The sequence below is a fragment of the Aythya marila genome (genome assembly GCF_965140915.1).
Source record: "Aythya marila genome assembly, chromosome: 1".
Classification (NCBI taxonomy): Eukaryota; Metazoa; Chordata; class Aves; order Anseriformes; family Anatidae; genus Aythya; species Aythya marila.
The window spans coordinates 139,693,134-139,708,381 of NC_139042.1; positions in this window are offsets into that span (position 1 = coordinate 139,693,134).

Below are 15,248 nucleotides of genomic sequence, written 5' to 3' on the forward strand. Positions count from 1 at the left end.
CATGCAAAATAGAAAGAGCTTTTATATTGAGGTTTTATTTTCCTATGAGGTTCAAGTATTTTATCATTTTAATAATATTCCATTTTCCTGTTGCATCCACTTTTAAAACATCTTTTGTATTAGCTCCGAATATTATAATTGCTTCAAAATTCCTCTGGAGGGCACTATTACTATAACTATAGAATTAGCTACAGATGGATGTAATAGAGATAAACACTAAATAGCCTTGTTGACAGGAGGCAGAGTGTCTTTTAACCAAGACAGTTTCTTTACTGCTGCCTGGTCTTTACTTCAGAGAACATGGGAAATTCTAATCTTAGCTACAAAGATAAATAGAGTTTAGAAATCATTATAGAGGTTTGTCTAGGAAAAGGTGATGTGTGGGGTGTGAGTAGGGGAAAATCAGTTAACATCTTTGTTAGAAAGTACTGCAGTTTGGTATATCTTTCAAAGACTTTCAAAAAGTGATATTTCCAAGGTCTAGCACGAACTGTGAGGCTTTGGGTTGGGAAGGGGTATAGGAACCTGTTGTCCCTCAGACTCCATATTCTCTGTGACCACTCCTGTAAACTTGAAAAAGGACCAGCAACTGACACTTCTCCACACAGGCACTACAGCTGCCCTATCCTACTGCATAGGGCAACATGATATACTCCTCCAGGATTTAAGAAAAAGCCTATCTAACATAGAGAGGGAGAAAAATAACATTTCGGAGTTGGAAAATAGATTGTGACGTACCATAGTTTATTAATAGCTGCCTGTTTTTCAGGACTGAGAAGGAAATCAGAAATGAACCTCACAGTTCATTGGAAAACTTTTTTAAAAACAGGATAAACTCATGAAAGCTTGGAAAGGTTAACTCGAGAGTGAACATGTGTGTCTAATATGGTGCCCTCTTGTGACCACACAATATATTACATGATGTTCTTTTTAATCTCAGCTCTCTGACATTTTGTAGGGTAAACAAGTGATGAACTGTGACCCTCAGAGTTCATGTTTTAAAGTTTTTCTTTTGCATTTTCTGCGAAAGATCACATTTATGTGAAAAAAAAAAAAAGTTTTATTTTAATGTCACTGCTTCCTCTTGTCTTTTCCTTTTATCAATTGCACGTACAGTTATTTTATTTTCCAATTAAACTAGAAATTATTTGAGTAGGTAAAATATTTGTGTGATAGCTTTTCTAGCAAGTGGTGAGGCTCTTAGGATACTATGTTGTAGTGAAGAAAATGTTATTGATGTAATATGTTTCTAATTAGGCCATCAAGAAAAGGAAATAAATTTGAGGCAAGAGTATATTTCAGGTATAGCAGAAATAGTTGTTGTGGTTTAACCTGGTCACCAGCTAAACACCACACAGCCGTTCGCTCACCTTCCCCTTTCCCTCTCTGGGATGGGGAAGAGAAATGGGAAAGTGAAGCCTGTGAGTTGAGATAAAGACAGTTTATTAAGACAGAAAAAATAATAATGATGATAATAATGTTAATAGTACTACTACTAATAATGTGTGTGAAACAAGTGATGCACAATGCAATTGCTCACCACCCGCTGACCGATGCCCAGCCTATCCCCGAGCAGTCCGGCCCCCCCATCCCAGCTAGCCACCACTATGTACTGTTCAGCATGACATCAGATGGTATGGAATTTGGCCAGTTTGGGTCAGCTGTCCTGGGTCTGTCCCCTCCCAGCTCTTGCTGCACCCCTAGCCTGCCTGCTGGCAGGACAGAGCAAGAAGCTGAAAAGTCCTTGGTTTGGTGTAAGCACTGCTCTGCAACAATTAAAACATCAGCATGTTATCAGCACTCTTCTCATCCTAATCCAAAACATAGCACCCTACCAGCTACTAGGAAGAAAATTAACTCTGTCCTAACTGAAACCAGGACAATAGTATATAACTAATATTAACAAGGAATAATTAAAAGTTATAAAAAACCTACTAAAACAAAAATAAAGGTTCTAAATTAACTTCTTTTGAACTTAAATTTAGATCTACATTGATATTTTCATGAGTAAAAATTATCTTTTCTCTTTTGCAATGATCCCTTCCTTACCTGAATTTCTGAATTCAGACTGAATTTTCTGTACCTAATCATTACCTAATTCAATGGCATTACCCCCATGTGTTTCATTTCAGCTTTTTTTTTTCTTCCTGATGTCTGCTTTACCACACTAAATGTTGAATTTTCACAGCTTCTTCTCCTAAACACTAGCCTTCAATAACAATTAGAGAATTTTGTTTTAGAAGATTTAAAATAATAAAGAACCACAGGAACTTTTCAAATGGATGTAAGAGGGAGAAAAAAAAAGACAGGTCAGATTTTGGGTACACCAACCTTGACACTGTCCTTTTAAAATACTCCCTAGACAACTTTAACTTTTGCAACCAGCACTCAAGCAGCTGCTCACCCTAGGGCCCAGTCAGATTGGCAGGATGACAGAGGTCAGTATTTCACACGAATGAACAATTTATCCAATATATAAGGCAGGCATTCATCTCTCTCTCTCTTTTCACCTGTCCTTTAAAGTTTAAACTGAGACTATCACAGGTACTGTGCACAATGCAATGAAAATCCCTCTTTCTATTAACCCTTTGAACCCTTACAATGGGAAGTGATATCCTTACAATTTTAAGCCAAGAGAGAAGCCACAGAAGGGCTCCCCTTCCCCTCACCCCTCTTTCATACCAGCTTCTTTTCCCTATGTACTTTCCTTCACAAAGGCACCCCTGTTACCTCTTGAATTCAGTCACTAAGTATGAGAAACCCATGTTGTTCTTTCAGCATTCAAAGTGCTTGTGTGAGGAGGGAGTAGCATTTTGACCAGATAAAAAAATTCAAAGATCAGATGAGATTTCTTTGGGGGTATGTTGGGATTCCACTTTAATCCAAAATGCAATTTTTAAGAAAAAAAAAAAAAAAGTGATTCAGAAGCAGTCTCTGAGAATAACTAAAATAACTTAAAATAACTATTTAGCAATATTTGATTAAATAGGTTAGATAAATTAGATTAAAGCAGTTAAGAACATAGTAAAAGTAAAGTGTAGACTACTTTACTAACTGCATTACACTTAGAAGGGTTTAGGTTGGCTATAAAGAAATTTTGTTTGTCCTGGAGGCACATGCTGATGTGTATCACCCTAAATTTCTGTACATACAAAGCGAACTCAGGGGACCGTTAACACAATGGAAACAGTTGGTAATGAGAGAGAAACCCATGTCTCCTGAGCTCCAAATTGTTGTAAGGAACATTCTCACCACTCCTTTTGAACCTCCAAAAACTTTAAACAGGGAAAATCATGGAAGAGCTATGATTTATGACAAGGAAGAGTTAAGAAATTCTGAGCTTCTCGTTATCCAGATGTCTCAACCTCATTGATATGTAGAAGTTCAGGTAATTAAAATGTTAAGGTGTGTAGGGTTAGCAATCAACTCTGCACTTTCATTGCACTAAACACCACTTTGCCTATTCCAGTTAGATAACTAATTGAATGGACTACAGTCAAGCACTGGGTATGCTTTTGTTGAGACATACATGTATATATCAAATGAAGAAATCTGGAATTGCAAATGGTACCTTTTTTAATTAACAAGAGACACTCAAGCCATCCTGATGTTGATAAGTCTACAAAAATAACAGACACTGAAGAAAACTTACATTGCATTTTTTTTTATTCAAGTTTTTGTTATTATTTTGTTTTACCTCATCTGAAACTTAAAGCTCCAATGAACTGATGAACTTTACTACCTTTATCAGGCTCATATAGTTCAACATTTCTGTTGTACATCTAAAATATTTGGACAAATTGTAAGACAGCCTCCTGCAGCTAAATAAAGCTTGCTGAAATAACTACAATACCCTAAACCCCAAACCAAGGATCCCTTGCAGAAATACTTGCAGAAATACTTAGAAATACTAAGGGGCCCCTTTATTCTCCATTTGCTGGAAGGCAAAACTTATGATCCATTCAGATCTCTGAAGGATGAATTTCAGCTAAAATTCTCTAGAGCCTGGCCTAAAGTAGACATTGCTTCAGTGAATTCAATTTTCCAAGGTATTAAGAACTGAGAAAGTAAAATAGATGACAGGCACTGAGGGTGCCCGATTGGAGGTTAATGGGGCTGTTTGCCACTGACTTCAGGTAGGCCAGGATTTCAACCTTGCATTAGGGAGCAGAGCAGAAAAATGTTGTACAAGATTTAAACCTTTATCAACCTTTATCGTGAAAGCACAAGTTTGGCAGTAAAATGTGAATAATGATAATTATTATAATTACATAAAATATGTAATATAAATATATGAAATATAAATAAATGTAATAAATAAATATAAGCAAATAAATATATATATTATATATTAATATATAATATAAATGTATTATAATGATAATTATTATAACTCTGGTTGTAAGACTCTTTGAAAGATGTAGAAAGAAAGCATGACCTAAGAGTGTGGTATTAGGGGTCTTCCACTACTAGATTGAAAGAAAACAAGACTATTGCTAAAAATTACTATTCTGAGGATATCAGGCCTTTGAAGGTGTTAATCCTACAACAGTGTTAATTTTGTTAATGTCTATGTTCAAACCTATTATGGAGAGAAAAAACAGCCTTCTGAATTAAATATAGCTTTTCATATTCCTTTTAAAGTGGAAGACATTTGAACAATGCAAGTTTGCAGTTTCAGTTTTTCACTTTCTATACATCCTGTTTTCCTCAGCAGAGGCATAGCACCACAGAATAAGAAAAATAGTTTTATAACGCAATAGGGAAGTCTTGTCATTAGGACCTCCCACAGTCAAATGATCAAAAAAGCACTGGTGCTGGAGAATAAAGCTCTCAGCATACTTGTTTTCTTTTTCATGGATGAGTCTCCTGTTAGATTTGGAATAAGTCCATGTCTGTCTTCGTGTTGGCTCACTTCCCTCTCTTATAGCTGGGAAGGATTTCTATTAAATTCCTGGCTCTAAAATCTCTGAAAACCTGTCTCTAGATCTTCAGGGATATCACTCACTCTGTTTCTTATTTGTGTTTTAGGAATGTGTTTTATGAAATTCACATACCATGGTGATCTCAATCTTCATCGTACATTTTGGAGTGTTAATGTAACACAAGCAAAGAAAATATCTAGAATTTATGTAGCTTGAGGTCAACTAAAAACTCATTGGAAGCAAATTTGGCCACTTAGTAAGGAATAATGAACTGTTACAAGTCATTTTGATAAATAGGAAAATGCTTTTGATATACAAGAGGTTTTTGATGCTCTGCCTCACCCTCCGAGAGGAAAATTAGGAGAAATTTAGAAGTCTGTCTTTAATTCCAATTTGCATATAATTTCACTGGTCTAAATATTTTACCTTGATTTTGGTGGTCTGAAAACACATTAAGATATAGGCTTAGTACCATTAGGTGTAAAGAAGAAAGGAAATTAAAAAATAAAAATGATAATAAAGGTGACAGGCAAAGCACTGTGGCAATGGATCAAAAAGTCAGGAGCACAGGAAAGAACAGCAAACACAGAGGGGAGCAAAAAAAAGACTAATCAGAGAGGGCAGTAGAGGATGGAAAAAGAATTAAGCAAGGAAAGGAAGGAATTATCTAAATCAGAAGTGCAGTGGAGGCAAAAATATATTTAAACAGAGCAGAGAGATGTTACAAAGAAAACAAAGTTGTAGAGAGAAAAATTATAAATTATGAAAATGAGATACAAAAGAGCTGAATAAATGTGAAAGCAAAGGAGTTGAAGCAGAGAAACAGAATAGAAAAACAGACCACTTCACCCCTAGGAATACAGTTAATTCCAGTCAGGAGGTGGCTTGGGACCCACATTTAGTGGACCAGATTACCAGGGTTTTATTAAAAAACAAGTATACACACAGAACTTGTAGACTACCACCAGTTCTGGATGGCATCTTAAAAGATGCTTTTCAACGCCTTTAAGCTTTCTGCAGGATAGCAGGATTTCTCATTTGTGTCTTACTGTTTCAACATTAATGTCAACCTTACTTTACCTCTCCAGTTGCCTCCTGCATCTTCTTCCTTTTACACTTCCTTGCTATTTTTCACCTTATTTTAAAAGGACAACTACAAGTAGTGCTTGTTTCTAACCAACTGTAATAGTCTGAAAGATAACAGTGCATCCACAAAAACTATAGAACAATTGTAAGGAAAAGATGGTACATCAAGAAGAAACAAGTCAAGAAGGCAGCAAAATTCAGTATTTTGTCTTTCATACTGCCAAATATGGGTATTTCAGAAGCAACTGTAAACATTCTCATAAATATCACAGTTTTCTTAGAGGCAAAATGTTAAAAATCCTATACCTTGAAGCATTCAAGTAAAGAGTCCAGGTAATTCCAATCAAAAGTGACTTGGATAGATTCTCTCTTTTTAGAAAACAAAAGAAAACAAAACACAATTTCTCGCTAATGCTGCCCTGTCTATGCTCTTTAGCCCCTTATAAGTCAATTAGTAATTAGGAAACAGCTTTCAACTCCACCACCAGGTCTTCCAAACTGGGTCCCATTTCAGTATTAAAATATTTGGCCAGAATATAAAAGTCTCACAGCCGTGACACCAATGTTTTTGAAAGTAGCTTTGATTCTTCTGTTCCAACACATCATTTAATTTGAACTGTGTCTTTTCATAATACTTCAATTTACTCTTTCATGAGTTCAGCAGTAAGACCTTACAAAGGAGGCCTGCTAGCAAGCCTTTCCCAATACATTCTTTACTGTGAAGAGAGGATAGCAAACCAAAGTTGAAGCACTAATGAAGCACTTCATGAATTAATGGTATGCACGTGGATGTGATACTGTTAAATGTTATTCATTAGATCTCCTGATTAGCAGCCATCTTGCTGAAAAGAGCAACAAGATGACATCACTTGCATTTTGGGACTTTAAGATAAGCAATGCTATAGCAACTGGTGCACTTTACTAATGTACTTTTAACTATCACCTTGTATTTAGTACATAATAGGACAAATTTAAAGGGCAGGAGAGTAAATAATTAAGACTTTCTTTCCTCCTTGTATAAAACACTGATGGGGGGTCACTCATGCTGGGAGACCACACAATGTGGGTGAAGCTCCCTGTTTTGGTGGCATCTGTTACACATTAGTGCAACTAAAATTGATGTTTTCCTATGTGAAAACAGCTTTATAAGTAGGAAAAAGTCTGTTTCACTCACCAGGTCCACTTCTACAAGTGCAAAAATAGTAATCAAACTTTTGCTTATTGGTGAACTTGCACAGTTATGGTAAACACACCTGGTTGGAAATAACTACAGATTTTTGAACTCAATATCTGTTAATTTTAAGTTCTTTGTCTTTCAAAAATCTAAGCCTTTTGTGAGAATATAAAACTTGAAGTACTTTTTCCACCATAAAAGTTTCTGAAGTTTATGATAGGTTTTCCAACCTAAACCAGAGAAAGCATACCAGATATTGATCACTAAGCCATAGTGGGAACAAGCAGCACAGTTTATTTATTTATTTATTTATTATTATTATTATCATTATTACCATCATTATCATTATCATTCTTGTGAAATTTAAAAAGCAAATATGAAAAAATAACCACAAACATATTTTAACTTATCATATAAAAATTCTTTAGGACATTTTCACATGAAGCAAGCATTTTCTACTCAGGTTCACTATCAATCAGAAAAGGATTGAAGCCCTGATCACTGAACTGAGGGTTAAACAGAAGAAAACTCAGGCAAGTGAAAAATTACAAGCATGATATGACAGCTGGACACAAAGTAAGTCTCACAACTAAAAGTCCAAGAAGAGAGTCCAACTGTGCAAGTAGAGCTGCTCAAATTGTCTGTCAGGGATGATTCAGTGACTGTTTTTTCCCACTAAGAAAATAGGTATGCAGCACCCACTCATACTGATTTCTGCTTGTGCTGCTGAACCTGTCCAGCTACCCACATGGCCTCAGAGCTAATGCTTCTTAAAATGTAATCTTCAAAAATATTACATTTTTCTAGTTAAAACATACCAGTGAACCATCAAAGGAATAAACAGAGGGAACTGCCAAGTATGAAAACCAATCACATCTAAAAAGATACATCTAACTTAGAGTAGAGGAGGGCCTCAAAGATCAGGAGTAGCAAATTAAGTGCAAGTGAACAAGATTGGTTGTAGGCCTTTAAAAAGCACATCTTTAGAACCTATGATTTCCACATCACGTGAAAAAGGGTATCTTCTTAGTATAGGTTGTATAGATAAAACCTACTGTAAATGGCTTTCTGTGGTTATCAACAGAAACAAATATCATCTAGGCAGGTGAACACCAGACATGATAGCCTCCTCTCTGAGCATTATTAGTCTTGAATAAGTTTCTGCTCATAGATCATATGCATGTATATGCACACAAGTATTTTCGAAATTATCATTTTTCAAAGCTCTGTAAGTGAAAGCTATTGTGTTACTGCAATTACTTTATACACTTAACTCTTTCTGAGCTGCAATGATTGTGTTACATGCATTTAAACTGCATATAGGTTAATTTGGCATAGGTTATTAAAGTTCTGGTAAAAAGGACCCATTTTTGAAAGTAAGGATTGCCCTCTTACTAACAGTGTTTTAAGCTCTTGTAAAACAATTCTTATAAGAGGAAACAAAATGGAGCAACCCCATACTGTAGAAGGAAACTAATCCCAGAAGTAGACTTACTACAGTAGAAGTATTTGTCAATATTTAATAAATAAACAGTGCAAAGTTCAAGAAAGCACATCAGGGCACACTCATCCCTCCCGTGAATACTAAGGTCAACAGCTTGGACACTTTCCCAAACGTGTGCACATTTCTCACCTCTTTGCTGTATAGTGTTGAGCTGGTCCCTAATATAGCAATCCATTACAGTGACAAAGTAGCTCTTAGTATGCCCAGTAACATGCCTGACAGCAGCAAGTGTTGAGCTGCAGCCAAATTCTGTCTCTTAGTGAGATAAAATCAGATTCAGAAGGCTAATAAGATAAGGATCAGGGCTCTGTGTACATCTATTCATTCATCAGAGCACCAATTTAAGTACAGGAAAAATAAATGGTATATGGAAAAAGCAAGAGGGAAAAAGCTATCCTTAAATATTATTTATATTTCAGAAATTGTGTGAACTTTGAGTAGCTATTGTCATCGTCAACAATATTTTCTGAAGGTGTTGACTAGCATGATAAGGAAGATTTTATGTTAAAGCCAAGATATTAACTGTCTTTCACTCTAGTCCCATTCTACAATGAAGTGCTTTCTCAAGAGCTGCAAAGAGGCAACTTTATAATTGTAAACAAGACATTCTTAGTCACATATTGCACATATCCGTTATTTTTTATTGTAAACTCCTTAAGGCAGAAGCTATTATTAATGTTAAATATATTAAAAGTCATATCAAATAGCAGAAAGGAAAATAAGTGACAAATTAATTTAACTTGCAACCAACACTGCATTGGAAAATGTTGTAAATAACTCCAAGGAAAATTTATAGAGTACAGAATAACCTACAGAAATTGATCAAATAGGTAAATAAAAAGTTTTCAACTTGGAATTAAGACTATACACTCAATTTATATGCATGAAGTCATGCACTTGCTGGGAAATATATATATATATATAATATATATATATGTATATAAATATATATATTATAAATATATATATATAAAAAAAAATATATTTTTTCAAGGAATTCAGACTCGGTTTTTACTTCTGAGAAAGAACTGACATACTGTGAACATGCTGCCAGAGCTTCTCAGTCCTTCACCTAAGGGGACTGAAATCATTACTGGATGTAAGATAGCATAGGTCTTTGCCCATTACTTGTCAGCCACCCTTTACCCTCCTGTTTGTTACTAGCTGACTCACAAACCTAGTCTCCAGCTCCCATCTGGAATACTATATATGGGTGCACTTTAAGGAAAAAAGATGCTACCATATGAATGAATGAAAACATTTCTATACATTTAGTATGGGAATTCAAGTCTTTTGCACATGCAAGAATAATCAAGAAAATCATGCTCATTAGAGAAACACCAGATGAGAAATGATTATAAGTGACAAAGTTTCCACTAAAACACAGAACACAGGTTCTTACAACAGTATCTTGTTTAAAATTCTGTGAAGATTAAGTCCCCATTAGCAGAGGACCAGCCTTGATAAACTAAAAAGCCTTTTCTGTGTAATTGACTTAAAATACACTATTTGTGTTATAATTCAGTTGTTATAACTGGATTTTATTTTATTTTATTTTATTTTATTTTATTTTATTTTATTTTATTTTATTTTATTTTATTTTATTTTATTTTATTTTATTTTTTAATGAAATTTGACCATACCTGTGTATGGTCAAATCCTGTTAAGCTTCAGGAAGCTTTTGAAAACCTATTATTGTCATCAGGATACCCATAACTCCAGTTTCTGTTAAGGAAATCAGTGCAAAGCTCATGTTACTGCTGACACTATTAAAATTGACAGACAAGTACAAGTACAGTGATGATTGTAGCATGCATGCTCTCCTGCAAATAGTCAGCATGAAAGTTTTGAAATTCAATTAACAGAAATCTTCTCAATTGTGATGCTTAGCTTGTTAGTCGTGCCTAATTCATCATATAGAGATAGCAACTTTCCAAAAACTAACATAAACATCAGGATTTTCATTCCTTTGTTAGTTTCAGTATAGCTAGAAAGAGACTTCAGGGTTTTCACAACCAGCAAGAGTATAAATTGGACTTGGCATAAAACAAAACAAAACAAAACAAAACAAAACAAAACAAAACACTACCAACAAATATCCGCCAACATAACATTTTAGGAAAGACAGAAGATTGTTTGAAGTAAACTCATTTTCATGCTAAATAATGAGAAGTTTTTATAAAATTGTTCAGAATGTTTTTTACTTAACAGAACTTTAGAGTTTATAAAAAGGAGCAAGACTGTCAGGACAAGAGCTAAAGTTCTTTCTACCCACTGAAGAGGTTTGAAACTGACAATATATGCATATGATAGAATATATATCAATATATGCTCATATTGACTATAGAACTCATCCCAGTGCTGGAGAGATTCTCTTTTTGGAAAGACAGTAATTGTCCTCAGTATTCTTTTAGTCTTTGACATCTATTTACTAAGATACCTTTTCCAACACACTTCAATGAGGATTTCTAATTTAACTAGATGTCAAACCATGTTAAAAGGAGTAAGACTTCTGAATCATTTTACTTAGGCCTTCTAAGGACCTTGTGGTCCTCCTACCTTCTGGCAATGAAGTGCTAGATTATTTTCAGAAAAAAATGAGTCAAGCAGAGGTCAAAGGGTGAAAACCTAAAACTCATCTAAGATTTGTAATCCAGGACTGGCATACAGTCACTCAAAGGCTCAAGAGACAAGAGTTCAGCTACTGAAAAAGATATAAGAACACATGTCACTTCCTCTGTGCCTCAATTCATGCATTTGCTTATTCCTGAAGATTGATGATATGATGAAAATTTAAAATTAAAAACAACATTAAAACAGTGAGGGGAAGAAAGAAGGAGAAAAGTGGAAAGGAGGGAAGAACATTTTAAGGAGTCTATAACATTCATGCCAAATTCATTAGTAACGTGTAAGCAGGAATTCCAAGCAGGAATCAAATGATATTGATATGGTATCAAAACACTTTCCTTCCATAAAGATGCACTAAAGATTCTTTACGAGAAAGAAGTGAGGAATTTTAAGAGATGAGCCCAAATACTGCACCACTCATTCATATTATTTATTTATAATGTATAATTATTTTGTTCATGCCTCACTATTAACTTACTATCACCTTACATGTATTTGCCACTCCTCCACTACATACACCAGGAGAAAGTTCTGGAGACAGATTTCCTTCCACTCACTTTTGTTCTTTGCCATTTACCATCTATGACTTTGGTTCCTACTCTTTCCTACTCAGAAAAATCATTAAAAATATATATCTAATTTTTAATTTTCAATTTTAATTTTATTTTTTCATTTTTTAAATTTTTTTCTGCCTGATGTCTTGGACAAGTCTGCATATTCAGTGAAACGAAATAGGTGATGTCAGAAAAAAACTTATGAGAGTATGAAATTGTAGGTTTAAGCACTTCTGGTGATAATGAAAATATTGTACCAATATTGCACTAGCATCCATGGCCAACTACACTCTGATCTCTGTATGAAAAGGGCAGCATGTTTGCGTAGAATCTATATTAACAGAGCTACAGTATTACACATACCCAGCAGCTACCATTATTTGCTTCTGCCTGGGGTTCAGGCATAGCCATGTGCACAAGTACAGAAAACATATTCTGTTTTATAACAGAATTGCAGTGAACTTCTGTTTATTCTAAACAGTAAAAATACTGCTTAGCAAAGGACACCTTTAGTGAATAGCATTTGTAAGGAATCATTAGCCTGGTACTTTAGTGAAAGAAACATTTTCTGGGGAAAAAACCAAACCAAACCAAACCAAAACACTTGCACACTCTCTAGCGAGATATTACAATATAAAAGATTATACTGACAAGAGATCTGGTTGAGAATAGGCTCTAACCATATTACTCCAAGAAAATCTGCAAAGAGCAGTATCTGAGTATCTAAAAAGAAATTGCAATGATATATATAAGCAAGAAGCTGAAAGTGCGACAATTAAAATAATCAAAAACCAACTCTACACTAGTGAGAAACTGTTCTACTCTTAAGATGCAGCCTGTACTTTACACTTATATTGATGCTTCTGTATTACCTCATGAAGACATAAGACAAGGGGTAGCAGTAAATATTTCACCAAAATAATCGCCAAACATATGTCTTTTTAACAGTAAAAGAAAGTCTGAGGAGCACAGTAAAACTTTATGCCTCATCAATAGCAGCTGAAATGCAAAGTTCAAGTAACCCCTACATCACACCCCTAGTTGCAGTTATTCCCTGCCCTTCACTTTCTTGCTAAGCAGCCTTATGTTCTGTATTTTAAATTGATTCTCTGTCACTTCCATTCTCCTGTGAAGGCCCAGTGTATCCTATACCAAAGTTACAGACAAATGCCCAGCCCTCTCAGCCTTCTCATTTAGACCGTTATAATTCTCATTCTGAGCTTGCAATTCCTTTCCAAAGGCTAAAATTTGATCCTCCAACTTTGGCACAAGATGCTCCTCCGCCTGATATTTTACTTTAATCCCTCCTCCTAATTTTCTAATCATCTCAAATGCCACCAGAGATGGCCCCTCAGAGGATAAATTCACTGCTAACATTCCTGCCTGCTTGTGAGTCATCACAAATTAGGGACTAAAACTGTAATTGAAAAATGTTTCTCTGCTACTTCTTCCCCTGAAACATTTTGCCTGGCCAACAAATGATACTCAGGGGATTTGTTTTCTGAATATCATCTTACACACCAGAAATAAAAGACTATTGAATCAGAAGGTTGAGGTAAAGCCAACTTTAAAAAAGGGAAGAGAAAAAAAGCCCAGAAATTCTTATGAAACTAAGCTCACATTTTTCAAGCTACCAGTTTAATTCTTATTATCATAACATTCTACAGCAGCATATAGATTTCTCATCTGAGATTTGGACCTCACTCAGCCACATACTGCATGAAAGTATGGTGAAAAAACAGTTCCTTAATTGTTCAAAATCTATATAAAAACAATGCAATAGAAAGCATTCATGACAAGTGTGTTTAAATAGAGTTATCCTGCTATTAATTTAGTCAATATAGTTGAAGTTATTTCTAATGCATCTCTTGACTACTCCTCCCTTCCCCCCCCCCCCCCCCGCACTGCCAGCAGACACTAGGAAAGAAGGAATCCAACAAACAAGGTGCAGAGCTTGCATCAGAAATGACAGTAAGTCAGGAGCAAGGAAGGCTAGAGTTAAAACAGAGATCTCACAGTACCATAAACAATAATCCATTATCCATTCTCCTCATGGACTCTACCACCTTTGCTCAGATCAAATGAAGCTGTATTTCCCAGAGCAAAGCTAATTTGTATGGGTCTGATAACACGATACAGTGATAAGCAGTGGTGTAGAGACAGAAGAATCTGTCCAGCCCATGCTGCCACACAACCCTTGTTGTTCTGAGCCTCATCTCTCTCTGTTGTCCTAAGCCTTGATATTCATTCAAACTTTTGATAAAATACCAGCATTGAGACATGAGTGATTTGTCATCTTTATACCCTGTAAACACAGCATAAAATAAGTTAGACTGATTGAAATTACAATGTTGAGGCAAAACAAAATAAGGATCAAATCCAAATTGACAGCTACATGAATGTTATTAGTTTGAAGGAAAAAAAAATATGAAAAAACTCTAATCCAAAAACCAATAAAACACCTTGCCAAATATGATGTTATCTGAGTCTCGTCATATTAAAAAATTTCTATTGAATCCCCCACTTTCAAGTTCAGCATCAAAAACAGTTTAAATGATATTTCTGTCAGCTTTTTTCTTAACCTTCATGAAAAATTTACTATACCATGCTTAGAATTACTTGAATAATACATATCTTGTTTTAAATTCAAATTATTACATGCACTTGTAAAATGTTATTTGATTTGATTTTTCCTCCCACACCTTAAGTAAAATATGTGAGTTTTTTTTTTTTTTTTTTTTTTTTTTCCCTCTTGGGTAGCATGTATACCAGCTATTCTTTTTCCTACAGGAATTTAAATTTTCAGTTAATCCAAAGCTATTTCTTTTACAATTGCGTGCAAATAAGTTAATGGACTTTTTTTGTCCATTAAGGGGCTTTTTTCCTCCTTTTTTTTTTTTTCTTTTTAATATTTTAATAGTTTTATTTTTTTATTATTTTTTATTAATAAAAAAAGTCCATAATATATTTTGTAATTTCTAGACCTCTCACAAGAAAATAAATCACAGGACTGCAGCACCATGACTTGCAAACTCTACTACCATACAGGTTTTGATTTTGCAAGATGACATATGCCTATAGATCTGTTCTTTTTTCACTCTCTTTAATTCTATCAGGGTTTTATGCAAGTCCAGTAAAATTTACCATATATATAATATAAAAGCATAAGATGTATTGCTATATCAAAAGAAACACTCTGCCAATTATATATGAAGCACTTCTACTTTACTCTTCCCACCACATTGCTCCTCCCCTTTTCTCAACTGTTCTCAGAACAAAGGTCACCTTATTTTTTGCATTTTTCCGTGAATTTTACATCTCATCTTTCCAAACCAAAACTTTAAATTGATTCTGGTTCTAATACGCCTGACTTAGTG